Below are 19243 nucleotides of genomic sequence, written 5' to 3' on the forward strand. Positions count from 1 at the left end.
TGGGCCGACCCACCATTATTTTTCAAGTATACGTCAAGAGTAGGGATTGTTTGTGCTGAGCAGGGGTCGTCTACTTCACTCTTCTAGATTATTTACATAGAAGTTTGTTTATGTTCCAGTGTTCTGATGTAGTCACTTATTCAATTGAGATTTTCTAGGGGTCCACATGGTATGGATTCCCGAGTTGTGTTAGTATGGAGGGATTGGATGTACCAGAATATTTTCTTATTTAAAAAAATTTATTCTGAGGATTTCATTAATAGATTATCGTTTTAGTTTTCTTTTAGCAAGTTTATTTATTCCTTTTTATTATATTTGAATTCTATGTTCGAGTATTGCCATTTGTTTTTTATATCCTCGGGTATTCGGGTGTAAGCCTGTCCAACCCACATCCGGAAATCCGGGGGTATCACAATGGGCGGGTTTTAGTCATTGTTCTTACTACCATATCATTCTTAGCTATCTGTTATGATTTGACTTGTCGTTGTCTTGGGATTTTCTCGGTGATTGATATTAAGTTAATATGTCGATTCGTTTGGGAGGTATTACTCAGTTCTTGGTTTTTGCGTTCTTTCGGATAATCTTAGGGCTTTTGGAGTTGTCCTATAGCACCTTATGATCTATCCTTTGGTTTGACCTTACTTCGATCTTGTTCGGTTCTCTTTTGTCTGCTTCGAATTTCGGGGATGAAATCTCTTTAAGGAGGGTAGGTTGTAATAACCCGGTCATTTTCCTTCTTTTCCTTTTTCTCAGATTTTCACGGATATTTTTTTTCCATTGATCTTTTCTTTTCAGAGTTCAATTTCTCATCACTTAATGTCGTCTTAAGTGCTCGGGGATGGTTCTCGAAACTCTTTTCTTTGGATTGATAACTTCCTTTAAGGACCGAGTCATTTCTATATTTTCACTTTTTGGACACTATTCACTTTTCGTCTTTTTCCCTATTTTGTCTTTTCCCCGTTTGTCACTTTATTGGCATAGCCTCACTTTTTATGTTCGAAGTTGGCTTCTGACTTCACGTATCTTCATTCTAAGTGGTTTTCACGAAATACGTATCTTTACTTTTGCAGAAAAGTACTCTGGTTGCTCCCGGTGTCCATAGGGGCATGGATGCATAGTTCTTCAGAAACTTTTTCTTTTCTTGGTGTGTTTTTCGTAAATATCTTTTAAAGATATTTTGTTTTAGGGGTTTTTAAGAAAATATTTTTAGAAGATATTTTCATTCTGGGTCATTAGTGCAGTTATCACTTTTATGCAATTAATGAAAGTTATTGCAAAAATGCCTTGTTTTGAGCCTGGATCCTCGTACGGAATTCATTTTCACTTTTCGTCAAGACACGTACTCTTAGAATTTCCTTCTGGTCATTTTTCCCTAGTTTTAGGGTTTCTGACCCCAGTTGTCGCCAAACTTGTTCAAGGCATATCTTTTTGCTCGGGATTCAGTTTTCGACGCCGTACCTTTCGTTGTTCATCTTTTCTCATTTTGGTTCTTTTTTGTTCATGGAGTTTTGCCGTTTGAGCGCGTCTACGCGAATTCCACTTTTCCGGACCCTGAGGGGCCCGTTCGGGGCACTTTTTAAGTTTTTCTATAAATAAGGAGTCTTAGAAAGAAAAATCAGATTTTTCTCTCTTTCTCCTCTCTCTTGGCCGGATTCCATGGCAGCCATGGGCTACCACATTCTCGCTCCTCTTTTGAGCCTCCTCCCCTTAGTGAAACGCCGTAGTGCCTTAATGTTTTATGTTCGCCTTGGCGAGGCCTATGATTCCACCGATTGGAATCTCATTTTGGCCATTTTTTGAGTACGGGTTTAAAGTCAAGTTGTGATTTTGATGGGGCTTCCTTGAGGTTCTTATTCACCGTATTGTCCCTGACAAAACCCTGAAGTATTGTCGGATTTGGAATGGTTTCATTTTGGTGGCTTTTGAGATTTTCATCTCAAATTAAGGTAGGGGGTGTCTTAAGTTTATATTAATGTTGTATTGATGATTTTAGAAGTTTATACAACTTGTATGCATGCTTTGATTTAAGTTCTAGAATTTAATTTAATTATTTTCTATGGTTAAGATTTAATTCTCATGATGATATACAACATAGAATTAAATTGTGGCATGCTAGAAAATTAGGCTTTGGTATGTTTGTTAACATATATTAAATTGGGATTATTTGAATAAGAATTGCACTTTTTATTTAATAATTTCCTTTTGTGAAAGTTTAATTCTCATGAACGTACCTTGCATGAAATTAACTTGTGATATGCTTTTAAATTAAGTTTTGGTATGTTCTTTAACATACTTTAATTTGAGAGCATTTGGATAAGTTTAAAAATCTAGAGATTTTAATTAAAATGATTAATTAAAATATATTTAATGGTCCCATTGGCTTAATTAAGTTTTTAACTTGATATTTGCGATGACTAGGACTTGTATACTAGCATATATCAATTTAGGACCATTTGATGTTGTTTTAGAATTTAGGGGTTTGATTATTATGATTTAATTAAATTTCATTTTATTGTTCCAATGGCCTAATTAAGTTTTGAATTGATGTATGTAATGATCAAGTTATGTTGTATAATATGTATTAATTAAGGATCATTTGATTAGGATTTGAAACCTAGAGAAATTAATTAGTTTATTTAATTAATTTTCGTTACTATTGCGTTAATGATTTAATCATTTGTCGACATTGGTAGTATGTTTAAAGCATGATTTTAGACTTATAATGGATTTATGAGTTTATGTTTTCAATATTGAATTATATTATTATAGCATGTAACGGATCGCAAACTGAAGATTCGACATGTAATGTTGTTATAGCGTGTAACGAATCGCACTCTGAAGATTTGACATTTGTCATCCTATAGTAGTTGTGGATTTGGAGCATGTGTTATGTGGTTTCAACCTACTTGTGCATGGAAGGTAGTTTCGTGCATTATATAAATTACGTATAAGTTATGAATTTATTTATTTATTTTGGAGTCACTTGGGACATTGTTACAGAGACATGGCTAGAGTTTGGTTCTAGTACGGGAGGTATAAGTTCTCCCTATTTTATTGTGCGCACTAGGGTGGTATTCCCAGCGGATTAATGCCCGGAATAACCGTTTAGGTCTTGGCTTTATCCAAGATTTGATGTCCAAGTCTTCCACTATTTGATTTCGCATTCAATTCCAAGTTGACAACCAATGTTTAATTGTGACTTGTGGTTTTGGTTATTGGTAATTTAATGTTGTTAAGTACATTTATGCATTATGATTTTAATGAATCAACGCAGGTTTTTAATGTTGTTAAGTACATTCAGGCATTATGATTTTAATGAATCATCGCAGGTTTTTAATGTTGTTAAGTACATTCAGGCATCGTGATTTTTAATGAACCATTGCAAACCTTGATGTTGTTAAGTACATTTATGCATTATGATTTGTAAGGAATCATCGCATGTTTTTAATATTGTTAAGTACATTTATACATTATGATTTATAAGGAATCATCGCATGTTTTTAATGTTGTTAAATGTAATCATGCCTTATGATTTTAATGAATCATCGCAGTTGATGTTGTTAAGTACATTTATGTTAAAATGTTCAAATGTAGGTTAGGAATGATCCGATAGATTCATTTGGAACATAGACGTTAGGTGGCATGACCCATTTTAATTGTTTTCACATTTTAGATTTCAAGTTGATAACTTTGAGAATCTATGTCTTGTTACCTTGTATAATGGTGGCTCGTCGCGTCGCCTCTCCAAATTTGTGCAAAAGATAGTAGTGCGTGGAATGTGGCCAAGATTTAAATTTATAAATGTCACTACTACCTCTAACTAAAAATATAGCTAAGGTGAGTAGGGATCGTCCCAAGGGATTGTGGGCGTGCTTACAATGGAAACAATGAGTAAGGTTAATAGGTCGAGTGATCAAGAGATGGTGTGTTTGGTTAATTAGACTACAAACGAAACTAAACAAGTTCAATGTAAAATAAGCAATTTAAATGAAATTTAGAGAAAACAAGATAGTGAGGTCTTGGGGTATAGAAGTCACCACTAAACATCACCATTCTAGACATTCAATGTATAATTAATGAGGGGAAACATGTGTTGCAATTTGAGAGTGTGTGATTGATTGTTTTAACAAGCATGAATGACCAATTAAGCATATATTGTCTAAGCAACATAGTAAATAACACAATACATCAAACTAAGTCATTAATCCTTCCTTTAAGCTCACAATCCAAACACATCACACGGTTAGAGAATAATACTACTTTCATTCATTAGCATATATCATCAAACAACAAGCATGGATTGTCCTCCCATCTAACAACTAAGACAACTACACTACAACTAAGCTAAGGGCATGAAAATTAAACTAAGGGAGAGGCACAATCCATCAAGATATAAGTATGAACCATCAAATAAACCACAATAGTATTCTATTAAGCACTATACCTTGATAATCTCTAGATCCATAGCATAAACACACATAGACATGCATTAATAACACAAAAACTAGAGATAAACACATGAACATCTATTCTAGGATACATAGACATATGGATAGAATGAAATAATCAATTGGAAGTACTAAACCACACAAATTATTGAATAAATAAGATTCATATGTAAAATAAGTGTCAAGACAAGATTACAACACAAATCACCTCAAAATACAAAGCATTAGAGTCTAAAAGGCATGCTTAGGGCTAACTCAAGCCCCAAGAAGACGTTTAGCCACTCATTGAAGTAGTCATCCAACCCTCAAGGGTTATCTCCATAGTAGGAATGACCTCCTTCTTGATGGAAACCCTAAAAGAATGGAAGAACTCCCAAGAATGTGTCTCTAGCCTCTCTCCTCTCTTTTCTTCCTCTCTAAGAATGTTTCTAAGTATATGAGATGATATATGTAAAAATGGCTCAAAATCCTTATATAGGTAGGTCAAGTGTCACACCCAATGGCCTGGATTCGTGCACTAGGGTCCTTATAGTGATTGCACCATGACCCAACTTTTAATGAGCTGGAATTTCTTTTATTTCGGCCTTGAGGAGGTTCGATCGATCGAACTGAGGTGAGATCGATAGAACTGCACTGAGATCCATTGAATACTGCATAGATCGATCATCCTTGGCGGCGCCTTTTTGAATAAAGACAAATCTCTGAGATATTTTGGGATATTTTGGGAAAGAGACAAAAGTAGTAAGTGGGGTGGTAGGTGTGGATAAGATCGAATCATCTCGATCGATCGAAGAAATGTTAGATCGATCGAACTTGGTGGATTCTTTTGGATAAGAACAAAGGCTTAGATACATCTTAATTTGTCCAGATCGATTAACTCCAGATCGATCGAAGGATTGATGAGATTGATCGAACATGCTGAATCTCCACACTTTGCTTCATTTTGCTTCCACTTTGCTCTTTTCTTCCATTCAGCTTGAGATTGCTTCTTTTAAACTCTTATTTGGTTGAATTAACTTATTTTTGGGATAAGCACCTGAAAAGGGCAATAACATGAAATTAGTCTAAAACGGGAAAGTAAGATAGATAAAGATCCTAGAATACCTAAGCTTAAGAGATTTAAATGCACACTTTTCAACGCTCATCACACCCCCAAACTTAAATATTACTAGTCCCTAACAATGAACTATAAAGTAAAGGAATGAAATGAACAACTATACAACTATAAACTAGAAAGTAACAAAAGGAAAACGTCTCTTTTGTAGGGAACACGATTGAATTTAGCATATGCAACAAGCCTTTTAAATCCTTAGGTTACCCCTAGTGGACGAGTGAAATCTCATGAGGGTTTCCAGAAATGATGCCCACAAACATTAAGCTCATTCTTTCCAAAAGAGGCACTAATATTGCAAACAAGCATTGGGAGAAAACTACCTCAAGTATGTAATTTTTCAACCATTTCCAAGCAATCTTCCAAAATTTCAACATCAAGCAAGCAAGTATGGTCCTCCATACATCAAGAAAATGATCATACAAATCAAAACAACTCTAGAATCCTTTTTGAGTGGACCGACATTATATATGTTGCTATCTTAGCCAACTAAAGAAATGATCACATCCTTACCCTCAAACTAGCACACAAATCTAGTCCGAGCATCAAAACAAAGAGTAGACCTTTTATTAAAGCTTTATTCATATAGCTGCGCTTATTCTTTTCACTCGATTTTTTTTTTTTTTTTCTATCCTAAGGATCAAAGATGGAAGCATGGTGCAATGTGTTGATCTATTAAGCTTTCTAGCAATCCATGAGGTCGAGCGTTAGGTCAATGACTCCCGAACCGGACGGCTTTAGGGCATTAGGCATTAAAACACCCCTAAGGACTTACAAGCTCAAATCAACTAGGTTACAAATCAAAACAAACTCCATCTAATCATTTTCCACTTCTCACCTTTTGGAAGAAGTCCTCACTTTTTTATTTGCTTTTGCAACTTTTTTTCTTTTTCTTTTTTTTTTTTTCCTTTTTTTTTTTTTCAAGTTCAATTATTAACCTAAAGTTTGGGCCCTCCACCTTTCGGCGTGAGAAATTCAGTGCTTAATGAGGCTAGATTCCCGGCTACTCAATGAAAAGGGTTTGTTATCCACCTTTATCAAAATGAAAGTTTTCAATGCACTACTAGCTCAATTGGGATATAACCAATTCAATAATAAACAAAGCATGTACCCCACAAATGAATGCTAGTGTGCGCCTATGCTAGTGTAGAATACTAGAGTGAATCTCAAAATAATCACAAAATCAGGATAATGTGAACCACAAATGCAAGCATGATATCAATCTTTCGAAAAATTTGCTCCTAAATGGCATCCACAAGGCATACAAGGAGTATTAGACTCCCAAGTCAAGCAATTTTTAAATTTTAAGCAATATAGTCCTCAAAAGATCAAAATCACAGCTAGCATGGATCTCAAATCTCAATCATGCAATTAAAGCTCAATTTAAGTAGAATATGACAAAGACACCTTACCCCCAAACTTAAACCGTACATTGTCATCAATGTGCAATTAGAACAATGGAAAAGATGGAAGGAGTATGCCGTGGTGGTGAAAACATAAAGTCCGGCAATGATCAACTATGAAAAGGGTCTCCCCCAAACTTAGAATCAATAACCTATTTGAATAACCACACTAGCAAACTCATATCAAATATCAAATGGGATAAGAATAATCAAATCATGCATTCTAAAGCAATATAACACAAGATGCAAGGAAGATATGAGATCAACCCCTAGCTAAAGCATGAAAGTAGCATGACTACACAAAAGGGCATAATGGTAAAAAGGATTTTTTTTTTTTTTTTTTAAGAATGAAAGCAAGATTAAATAAAATGTAAGAAAATATGAACAATAATTGCTAAGTTTAACGTCTCTAGCTAGATAGAATGCTGCTTTAAAAGATTAAGATAATTTTTTTTTTTTTTTTTAAAAAAAAAAAAAATAGCTTCAGATCGATCGAACTTAGATTGATATAATCATCGATCGATCGAAAAGGTGAAATCCTGCAGATAAGTTCGATCGATACACAGAGAGCTGAAATATGCAGAGATCCAAAAATTTTCTAAGTATGGAACTGAGATCGATCGAAGAAAAAGTTTGATCGATCTTGGAAGACTCAGATTGATTTGAAATAAAGTTCGAATGATTCATAGAGGGCTGAAATATGCAGGAACTTCTCGCACGATGGGACTGAAAGATGATTGGATGCAGAGATAATGTTCGATCGATCAAACCTATTCCAAGATAGATCGAACAGGAACAATTAAGGAAGAATTCGAACATCTCATTGAAAACATTGAATGCATTACTTAATCTCTTCATAGATTGGATCTACCAAAAGGGCAGTGTAATAACCCTAATTTAAAAAAGGATAGGTTTGGAATTTATTTTATTGTTTAAATTATATTTTTATTTATTTAATTATGAATTGGTTTATTTTAATTGAAAATTTATTTAAATTTCATTATGAGTTTATTGGGTTTTATGTTTATACCTTGTTTTAGTTTAATTGTTTTCATGGTTGTGTTTTGATTGCATTTAGTTATTTTTTTAATTAGGATTAAATGCTTTACTTGATTTAATTTAACTGTTTAATTGATTTAAACTAATTTAATAAAATGGTTTGATTAATTTAATTTAAGTGGTAATTATTTTAATTTAATTGTATTTTTAAATAGGGTTTTGTTTTAAAAGTCAGTTGTTGCCGACGTAGGTTTTATTAGGTTTCTTTGGGTCGGTGAGGATTTTTAGGAAGGTTGGAATTAATCTAGGGTTTAGTAAAACCCTATAAATATATGTGAGATGTCTGTATAGGGTTTTAGAAAACAAACAAAACCCTATTCACGTCTCTAGAGATAGAGAAGCAACAGAGTAGTTTTGCAGTGGGAATCGTCGGAAATCTTTAGAGACGGCGTAGAGATTTTGAACAAAGATCTCAAAGGCAAGTTCTAACCTTACTCTCTCCCTTATACTCGTGTTCTTTGCATATTAAATTGGTTCCAGGTTTATTATATGATTTTAAAACAAAAATAGATAGGCTATCTGTTACTAGGACGCAAACTGTTAGTCCTAGGTTTGGTTTGATAAACTGTTAAAGCTTGGAACTGATCTTGCATTGTGCTTGGTTAAATCCATATTAGTAAGTATAATCAAGGCTTAAACCAACATTAGAATTTACTGGGAATTACTTAAAAATTTCTGGAAATCAAAACGGTGATCTGTAGAAGGGTTAAATGTAGCCGGAAAAGAGAACACGAGGCAGAGGAGGGGGAGAGCCGGCTCTCCCTTGATTGGAGCCGGCTCTCCTTGAGGTGGAGGCGGCTCCTAGGCAATTGGAGCCGGCTCCAAGGCTATTGGAGGCGGCTCCAATATTTGGGGAGCCGGCTCTACTTTTATTTTCCAGTTTTTACTACGTTCTGTTTGTGGTGTCTTCAGTTTTCAGTGAAGTGGCTTCTTGGGGGTTGATTTTCTAAGTTTTTCTAAGTAGAATTATGACTGTAATGGATGGTTTAGCAATGGTTTAGAGTAGGATTAAAGTCTCCAAGAACAGAATAATACAGAATTGAACTCAGAGCATTAAATGTTAAAAGTCTGTGGAAGTATTTCTGTGTGTCTTACAGAGATGTATGAATTTGGTGAATTCTCTGTGTACTTCCTGTTTAAGGGATAGTGTTGATTGAATAGGGAATTAAAATATTTCTTGAAGCACATTGGAATCTAATCTAGACACTTAAGAACTCTAAGTATGAAGAACAGAGAAGAAACGCTTTAAGTTTGCAAAGAGACGGCTCATAGAAGCAAAGAGCAGGCTCTTTGCAACCAAAGAGCAGGCTCTTTCATTTGAAAGAGTAGGCTCTTCCACGGGTTTCCAGTTTTGCGTATTCTGCGACCAATTTGGCTACGGAACTCGGATTTTGGATTTTTCAGAAGCTGTAGGAAGCTATACTTGGGTGTTTTGAGATGTTCTAAGTCTAATTAACACTTGTGAGAGTGGATTAAAGTTTAATAAACCAATATGTGTTTATAGCTTAAACATTAGTAAGCATCGACGGAAGTTGTTCATTATAGTGCAGAGAAATTATAATTTTACTGAACTTAATTTATATTCTCTGTGGATGGAAAATGGATTATTATGATGCTATTAATAGTGACAAGCATGATAATTAATATAGTTAAGTTTATTGTACTTGTCATGGACTCGTGGACGAGAATGATGAATTATCTGCATGCTCAGAAATATGATAATTTATAATGGAGATATGGGATGAATATGATAACCTATATATTTATTTTATATTCATCATGGTATTAATTGATATGTCTTATGATTTTGGGTTATCAATTACTGGAGTAAACATGTTAGTCTATATCTCTATTTATGCTTATTACGGCTCAGTTGCTATGTGCATTGTTTATGTTTGGTATCAACTGTTGGATGGAATGGATTGTATGTACCGGTATGGGACGGTGACATACTAGGTTTGGACAACACAAGTTGCTAAGTCCTACCTATTTGGAATGAGGGTACGGGTTATTAAATAAATCCTCCTTATATGTATGTAAGTCAGTGCGGTGGACTACGCCGAACGACTTAATGGATTTCTTGTGGATGGATGGAATTGGAGTTTAAATATATTTTTATGGTACCGTGACATGAGCTTGAGTCTCAGAGTCAACGGTTAGGATGCGTATATGCAGTTGGATGTGTAGCTGACTGTGGGGATTGAGGTATACCCTGTTTAGGCTTAGGTACTCATACCCACTCAGGTGCGATTTGTGTGATGCCCTCTATTCAGGTTGAGACCCTCTTCATAGTCTAGCGAGAGTCCAGTAGCGTGGATATATATTTATGTATGGACTATTAGCTATTGTTGAACTATTTAGTATGTACATGCGTATCGGGTCTCTGCTTGGATTGTAGTAGGATAGAACTTGTTCGTGGGCCTGACCCACTCCTATTTTTCAGGTGTACGTCAGTTCCATGCTTGAGCTTGTTCGTGCTGAGCAGAGACGGTCAGTCATTCTTTCAACGATGTAGGATCTCTTTCCAGATGTTCGACTTGGATTTTATCTTCAGTTTTACTTTGATTCAGTTTGGGATTTTTTATATTAGGGGTCCACTAGAGATGGATTCCCGAGTTGTTAAAAGATTGGAGATTTTGGATTGTAGGATTTTAAGTTACTAATATTTTAAGGTTTTTATATTGAGGATTTCTTTTATAGTTTCTTTCCGCTTATTCTTTTATTTCTTAAATCATTTTTGTAATCTGTGTTCATTTAAAATACTTTAATTGTTTGTTATCCCTCGGACTCGGGTCGGACTTGATCAACCCGTGTCTCGGATCCGAGGGGTATCACAGGCAGCTTCCATATGCTTTTGAAAAACTTGTCCCTCAATGTAGGGTTTCAACCTTTGCCCATTCACCTTGAATGTGTTGCCATTCTTTAGGCTTTGAATCTCAACCACCCCATGAGGCGTAACAGAAATGATCTCATATGGACCTTCCCATTTGGTACGTAATTTCCTGGGAAAGAGTTTAAGCCTGGAGTTGAAGAGCCATGCTTTTTGTCCTGGTTTGAAAGATTTCTTCATAATATGTTTATCATGGAAAGCCTTGGTTCTTTCTTTGTAAAGTTTTACATTATCATAAGCATTATGTCTCAACTCTTCTTACTCATTCAATTGTAGTAAACGATTCTCTCCGGCTTTGTCAAGGTCAAAATTGAGCTTCTTAACCGCCCACATAGCTTTGTGTTCTAGCTCAACCGAAAGATAGCAAGGCTTTCCATAAACAAGTCTATAAGGAGACATGCCAATGGGAGTCTTATATGCCATTCAGTAAGCCTACAAAGCATTATTCAATTTGCGTGGCCAATCTTTCCGAGTTGTGTTAACCGTTTTCTCCAGAATATGCTTAATTTCCCGATTTGACATTTTTACTTGCCCACTTATTTGAGGATGGTAGGGAGTGGCGACTTTATGAGTAACGGAGTACTTAAGAAATAATTTCCTTAAAAATTGATTACAAAAATGCTTTCCTCCATCACTAATCATTGCTCTTAGCATACCAAAACAAGTAAAGATGTTGGATTTAATGAATTGGATAACCATGGAGTGGTCATTGGTTTTGGTAGCACAAGCCTCCACCCACTTAGAAACATAGTCAACAGCAAGCAAAATGTATTGATATCCATAAGACATAGGAAAAGGACTTATGAAATCAATGCCCCAAATGTCAAAGATTTCAATAACAAGAAAATTTGTCAAGGGCATTATATCTCTTCTCGACATTGAACCCATTTTTTGACATCTCTCACACTCCTTGCAAATATTGTAGGCATCTCTATGAATGGTAGGCCAAAATAGCCTACTTTAAAACACCTTCAAGGTGGTCGTCTTCGCACTAAAATGCCCCCCACATGTAAGAATATGGCAAAACACAAGGACGCTTGAAATTTTACTCTCTGGAATACATCTTCTTACAATTTGATCAGGATAATATCGAAATAAAATAGGATCTTCCCAATAGTAATTCCAGATGTTAACAAAGAAACGTTTCTTCGCTTGCTTTGACCAATTGGTCGGAAGCTTGCCAATTGCCAGAAAATGTACAATGTCGGCAAACCAAGGCATTTTTCCATTAGAAACTCGGAATAATTGTTCATCCAGAAATAAATCATGAATTGGTGGGCTCGGGGAAGATTCTACCACTAATCTTAAAAGATGATCGGCAACCACATTTTCGGTGCCTTTCTTATCTTTGATTTCAAAATCAAATTCTTGAAGAAGTAAGATCCATCTTATCAAATGAGGCTTTGTTTCTTTCTTGGTCAAACGATGCCTCAAAGCAGCATGATCAGAATAGATAATGACTTTTGACCCTAAGAGGTAGGACCGAAATTTATCAAGAGCATACATTACGGCAAGTAATTCATTCTCGGTGGTGGAGGAATTCAATTGAGCTCCCGAGAGGGTCTTGCTTGCATAGTATATGGTGCATGGAATTTTTCCTACCCTTTGTCCCAAAACCGCTCCCATGGCATAATCAGAAGCATCCCACATGATTTCAAATGGTAAAGACCAATTAAGAGGTTGCATAATAGGAGCAGATGACAATAAGTCACGCAATTTATGAAAAGCATCTAGGCATGCTTGATCAAAGACGAGTGGTGTGTCCTTGGCAAGAAGATTTCACAAGGGTCTAGTAATCTTGCTAAAATCTTTGATGAAACGGCGATAAAAGCCGGCATGACCTAAAAAGGAGCGAACCTTTTTTACCGTTGAAGGTGGAGGCAATTCAGAAATAAGCTCAACTTTTGCTTTATCAACCTCAATTCCCCTTTTTGAGATGACATGACCCAAAACAATACCTTCTTGAACCATGAAATGGCTCTTTTCCCAACTAAGAACAAGGTTTGTTTCACGACATCTTTTAAGCACCAAATTTAGATTTTTAAGGCATGCATCAAATGAAGATCCAAAGACTAGAAAAATTATCCATAAAGGCCTCAATATACTCTTCCACCATGTCTGAAAAAATTGATATCATACACCTTTTGAATGTTGCGGGAGCATTACACAAACCGAAAGGCATCCGTCTATAAGCAAATGTGCCAAAAGGAAAAGTAAAGGTGGTTTTCTCTGGGTCTAAAGGGTCAAGGGCTACTTAATTGTAACCCGAATAGCCATTAAGGAAGCAATAATATTGTTGTCCAGCCAATCTCTCTAGAATTTGATCAATGAATGGCAAAGGGAAATGATCTTTTCTAGTGGCAGCATTTAATTTGCGGTAATCAATGCATACACGCCATGAATTGGCGGTACGCTTAGAAATTGCCTCACCTTTTGAATTCTCAACCACCGTAATCCCCGATTTCTTGGGAACTACTTGAGTTGGGCTCACCCATTTACTATCAGAGATTAGATAAATGATAAATGATACTGGCATCTAGGAGCTTAAAAACTTCCTTTTTAAGCACTTCTTTCATGTTAGGATTCAATCTCCTTTGGGCGTCTCGAAAGGGTTTTGCATCTTCTTTCATGAGAATGCGATGCATGCAAATAGAAGGGTCAATTCCCTTTAGATCTGCCACACTCTATCCAATAGCTTCCTTATTTTCCTTAAGCACTTCCAAAAGAAAACTCTCTTGATCTTTTTCAAGATTTAAAGAGATGATGACCGGCAGAGTCTCTTTCAGGCCTAGAAAGGCGTACTTAAGATCGGGAGGGAGAGTTTTAAGCTCAAGAGTGGGTGGAAATACCAAAGATGGGACCGGTGGAATGCTAGAGAATGGAGGAAGAGGTTCTTGTGGAGCTTTCCACAGTGGAAAATCCAAGCTTGTAACAGATTCCATTAAATCATTAACCTCACTCATTGATCCTTCATTATCAAATCCACAACTTTCATACATTTCGAGGAGACAAGATGCAAAAGGATCCTCGGCTAAAAGAGACGAAAGATTGTCCTCAGTTGGTTGTTTCATGACCATGGTAGGAATAAATGCCTCAACAACCTCGTCCAAGACATCTATGAGACAACACTCGTCTTCATCTATGGGATGTCGACTTGCATTGAAAACGTTAAGCTTAACCATCATATTACCAAAAGAAAGGTCCATGACACCGGATCTACAATTAATGGTAGCATTTGCGATCGCAAGAAATAGCCTTCCTAAGATGATTGGGATGTGATTGGTGGGATTAGCAACCGGTTCGGTATCAAGAACTACAAAATCGACCGGGAAGTAGAACTTGTCAACCTTGATGAGTATGTCCTCAACTATACCCCTAGGTGTTTTAACGGATCCATCGGCCAGTTGAAGCACCACCGAGGTTGGCTTTAATTCATTCAAACCTAGTTGGACATACACGGAGTAAGGAATCAAATTGACATTTGCCCCTAAGTCAAGAAGAGCTCTACGAACTTCATGGGTTCCAATTACATATGAGATGGTCGGAGCACCGAGATCTGTGAACTTAGGTGGAGTGTTATGTTGGATGATAGAGCTCACTTGCTCCGTTAGGAACACTTTTTTAGGGCATTGTCCCTTGTTTTTTCTCTTTTGTGTGCAAAGATCTTTCAAGAATTTTGCATAAGGCGAGATTTGCCTAATTGCATCCAAGAGAGAAAGATTTATGTTGACTTGCTTAAAGACTTCCATCATGTCATGGATTTTTCCTTCTTGCCTCCCAAAAGGAGAAGTTTCTTTTAAAGCATAAGGAAATGGAGCTTTTGGCTCATAAGACCTTGCAACTTGAGGAGATGATGAAGAGGGTTGAAAATTCCTAGTTGGAGCATTTTCCTCCAAGGAAGTAGGAGTAGAATTGGAAACGGGACGGGTGTGAACTTTTGGTTGCACTGGTTCACTATCTTCTCTTGGTTATTCAACCCTATTGTCAACTTGCCAACCACTTCTCAAAGTAGTAATGGCTTGCACTTGTTCTTGAGAAGGACACCCCGCTATAGGGTTTGCTTCCACAAAATGTTGGGCTTTTGGGTTCCTTTCGGGTTGGCTAGGCAATTTACCCATTTCTCTCGCATTCAATGCATTAGCTGTCATCCCTATTTGGGATTCAAGCTTTGATATCGATTGAGAATGAGAATGCAACAAATTTGTGTTCATTTCTAAACTACCCAAAGCCACTAAGACCTTATCTTCAAATATGGAATTGCTAGAAAGTGCATGAAGATGATTAGAGCTACTTTAAGAGTTATAAGCTTGAGGATGAGAGAAATGATTCATGCTTTGATGATAAGAGTGAGAAGGTGAGACAAACCCTTTTGAACCTCTATTTCTTTGATGAGGAGGAATGTATCGGTTCTGAAAATTTTTAACTTGAAAAGGATTTGAATGTTCACTCCACACCAGTAAATAAGCATTTTGAAAAGGATGAGTAAATGCGGCATTGACTTGTTCATAGTGCTCATCAAGCACATGTCCATGGGGACAATTGGAAGTAGTACGCAAGACACTTGAACAAGTCATGCATGGCTCACAAGAATGATGAATATGATTAAGAAGAGTAGATGATTGGGTTGCCAGTTTTTGACTCAATAGAAATTGATCAAGTTTTTGAGTGAGAGTTTTGACCTCGGCAACAATCTCCATTGGACTTTCTATTTGACATACTTTCAATTTTTTCTTTTTGTTAATAGAATCATGATTCAACCGAGAAGTGTGAGACTTATGTAATGAATTTTCACTCATTTTCTCAAAAAGGTGGCAAACATCATCTTCATGTTTTCCAAAATATAAACCTTCACATGATGTGTCAACAATGTCCTTATGAATGTCGGATAGATTTTCATAGAAATATTGAACAACTTGCCATTTAGGAATGCCATGGTGTGGACATTTCCTTAGCAAGTCATTCAATCTTTCTCAAGCCTCATGTAAAAGTTTTCCTTCCCCTTGAGAAAATTCATGAATAAAAGTTCGCATAACATTGGTCAAACTTACAGGGTAAAATTTCTTTAAAAATTCATTTTGCATTTGTACCCAAGAAGTTATTGAATTTGCCCCCAAGTTGTTGAACCAATGCTTAGCCTTATTTTTAAGAGTGAAAGGAAAAAGAAGCAACCTAAGAACTTCCTCCGGGACATTCATGAATTTCACGGTGGAACATATCTCAAGAAATTCATCAAGATGTTTATATGGCTCCTCACCATCTAAGCCATAAAAGAGTGGACACATTTGAATTGTCTCTGGCTTAATTTCATATTGATAGGGCTTCAGAATTAGGAAGCATGATGCAAGTTGGTGCATGGTATTCACGGAGATTGTAATGATCACGAAGAATCATTGGAGGAATTGGAGCTTAAACTCTGGGATGAAATTGGTTGAAAGGAAGATGTTCCACGAAATTCGGATCTAGATAACCGAGATGACCCTCTAGATTTTCCATTAGAATGATGAAGGGTTGATTATGACCACACAAAGATCAAGTAACACAACAATGAAATTAACTAAGCAAACACTTCACCCCGTAACAAACAATCAACAAACATCATTCACATACATTAACCCTATACTCCCATGCTTGAACAATATGCAAAGAAAATTAAATTACCTCCACGCGGGCTCACGATCTATCTAAGAATTTAAGAACTTGCCACCAAGCGGGCCGACAATTTAACTAGAGATTGAGTTAGAAAGATCTCACAAAGGGTCCTTAAGCAACTTCAATTCATTTTCAATTTTCAAGCCTTGTTATGCTTTGCAATTTTTTAGATTTAAATCCCGTTTTACTTTTGCTTAACTTCACTTGGCTTCCTTGCTTCCTTTACTCGATTTCCTTGCTCAATTCACATAATCAAATAAGAACAAACACAATAAGTAACGACGCCAAAAACTTGGTGCCTCATCGCGTCACCTCTCTAAATTTGTGCAAAAGATAATAGTGCGTGGAATGTGGCTAAGTTTTAAATTTATAAATGCCACTACTACCTCTAACTAAAAATATAGTTAGGGTGAGTAGGGATCATCCCAAGGGATTGTGGGAGTGCTTGTAATGGAAACAATGTATAGGGTTAGTAGGTCGAGTGATCAAGAGATGATGTGTTTGGTTAATTAGAATACAAACTAAACTAAACAAGTTCAATGTAAAATAAGCAATTTAAATAAAATTTAGAGAAAACAAGAGAGTGAGGTCTTGGGGTCTAGAGGTCACCACTAAATATCACCATTCTAGACATTCAATGTATAATTAATGAAGGGAAACATGTGTTGCAATTTAAGAGTGTGTGATTGATTGTTTCAACAAGCATGAATGACCAATTAAACATATATTGTCTAAGCAACATAGTAAATAACACAATACATCAAACTAAGCCATTAATCCTTCCTTTAAGCTCACAATCCAAACACATCACATGGTTAGAGAATAATACTACTTGCATTCATAAGCATGGAACATCAAACAACAAGCATGGATTGTCCTCCCATCTAATAACTAAGGCAACTACACTACAACTAAGCTAAAGTCATGAAAATTAAACTAAGGGAGAGGCACAATCAAATAAACCACAATAGTATTCTATTAAGCACTTTGTCTTGACAATCTCTAGATCCATAGCATCAACACATATAGACATGCATCAATAACACAAAAACTAGAGATAAACACATGAACATCTATTCTAGCATACATAGACATATGTATAGAATAAAATGATCAATTAAAAGTATTAAACCACACAAATCATTGAATAAACAAGATTCATATATAAAATAAGTGTCAAGACAAGATTACAACACAAATCCCCTCAAAATACAAAGCATTAGAGTCTAGAAGGCATGCTTAGGGCTAATTCTAGCCCCAAGAAGATGTTTAGCCACTCATTGAAGTAGTTCTCCAACCCTTAAGGGCTATCTCCATGGTAGGAATGACCTCCTTCTTGATGGAAACCCTAGAAGAATGGAAGAACTCCCAAGAATGTGTCTCTAGCCTCTCATCCTCTCTTTTCTTCCTCTCTAAAAATGTTTCTAAGTATATGAGATGATATATGTAAAAATGGCTCAAAATCCTTATATAGGTAGGTCAAGTGTCACACCCAATGGTCTGGATTCGTGCATTAGGGTCCTTGCAATGATTGCACCATGAGCCAACTTTTAATGAGTTGGAATTTATTTTATTTCGGACTTGAGGAGGTTCGATCGATCGAATTGAGGTAAGATCGATCGAACTGTGCTGACATCGAATACTGCAGAGATCGATCATCCTTGGCGATGACTTTTTGAACAAAGACAAATCTCTGAGATATTTTGGGATATTTTGGGAAGGAGACAAAAGTGGTAGGTGGGGTGGTAGGTGTGGATAAGATCGAATCATCTCGATCGATCAAAGAAATGTTGGATCGATCGAACTTGGTGGATTCTTTTGGATAAGAACAAAGGCTTGGATCCATCTTGATGTGTCCAGATCAATTAACTCCAGATCGATCGAAGGATTGCTGAGATCGATCGAACATGCTGAATGTCCACACTTTGCTTCATTTTGCTTCCACTTTGCTCCTTTCTTCTATTCAGCTTGAGATTGCTTCTTTTAAGCTCTTATTTGGCTGAATTAATTTATTTTTAGGATAAGCACCTAAAAAGGGCAATAACATGAAATTAGACTAAAACGGAAAAGTAAGATAGATAAAGGTCCTAGAATACCTAAGCTTAAGGGGTTTAAATGCGCATTTTTCAGCACTCATCACATAACATGCTTCTGTGTTATTTAAATTGCATAAATGATGTGATTTATGCTAGAAATAATCTAAGGTAGCTTAGGATGCTCCCTCAGTCTCACCTTTAACATAGACGTTAGGTGGCATGACCTTAATATTGTTTTATGTTAATGTAGTAAGTTTGTAAAACATTAGGTCTTTACATACTCATCTCCTACGAGTAGTTTTATGTTACTCACCCCAAAGTTACCAGGGATATTTTTCAGGTACAGGAATCAAGGTTGAGATTCTCGTTATGCTTGGACGATTTGTGGACTTGAAGGTTCCATTCTTGTAAAGGTTGGCTTGAAATGTCACTTGTAGCCTTTTTTTGTCAAATGTGTATATTTAATTTGAAACATGTAATGTGTGCATAAGCACACCTTTTGACATTCATTTTATGTGTATTTATAACATGAGGCCAACGGCCATTAATTTTAAAGTTCACAAGTATGTTTTAAACTTGTTTCGGATCATTGGGAATGCATGTATAGCCTTACTCTAGTTTCTGTTTTGTTGTTCGATAAGTTTTGG

Source organism: Cornus florida, unplaced genomic scaffold, assembly GCF_030987335.1.
Source record: "Cornus florida cultivar Cherokee Brave unplaced genomic scaffold, ASM3098733v1 CherokeeBrave_3.0.0_Hap2_Chr08, whole genome shotgun sequence".
NCBI lineage: Eukaryota > Viridiplantae > Streptophyta > Magnoliopsida > Cornales > Cornaceae > Cornus > Cornus florida.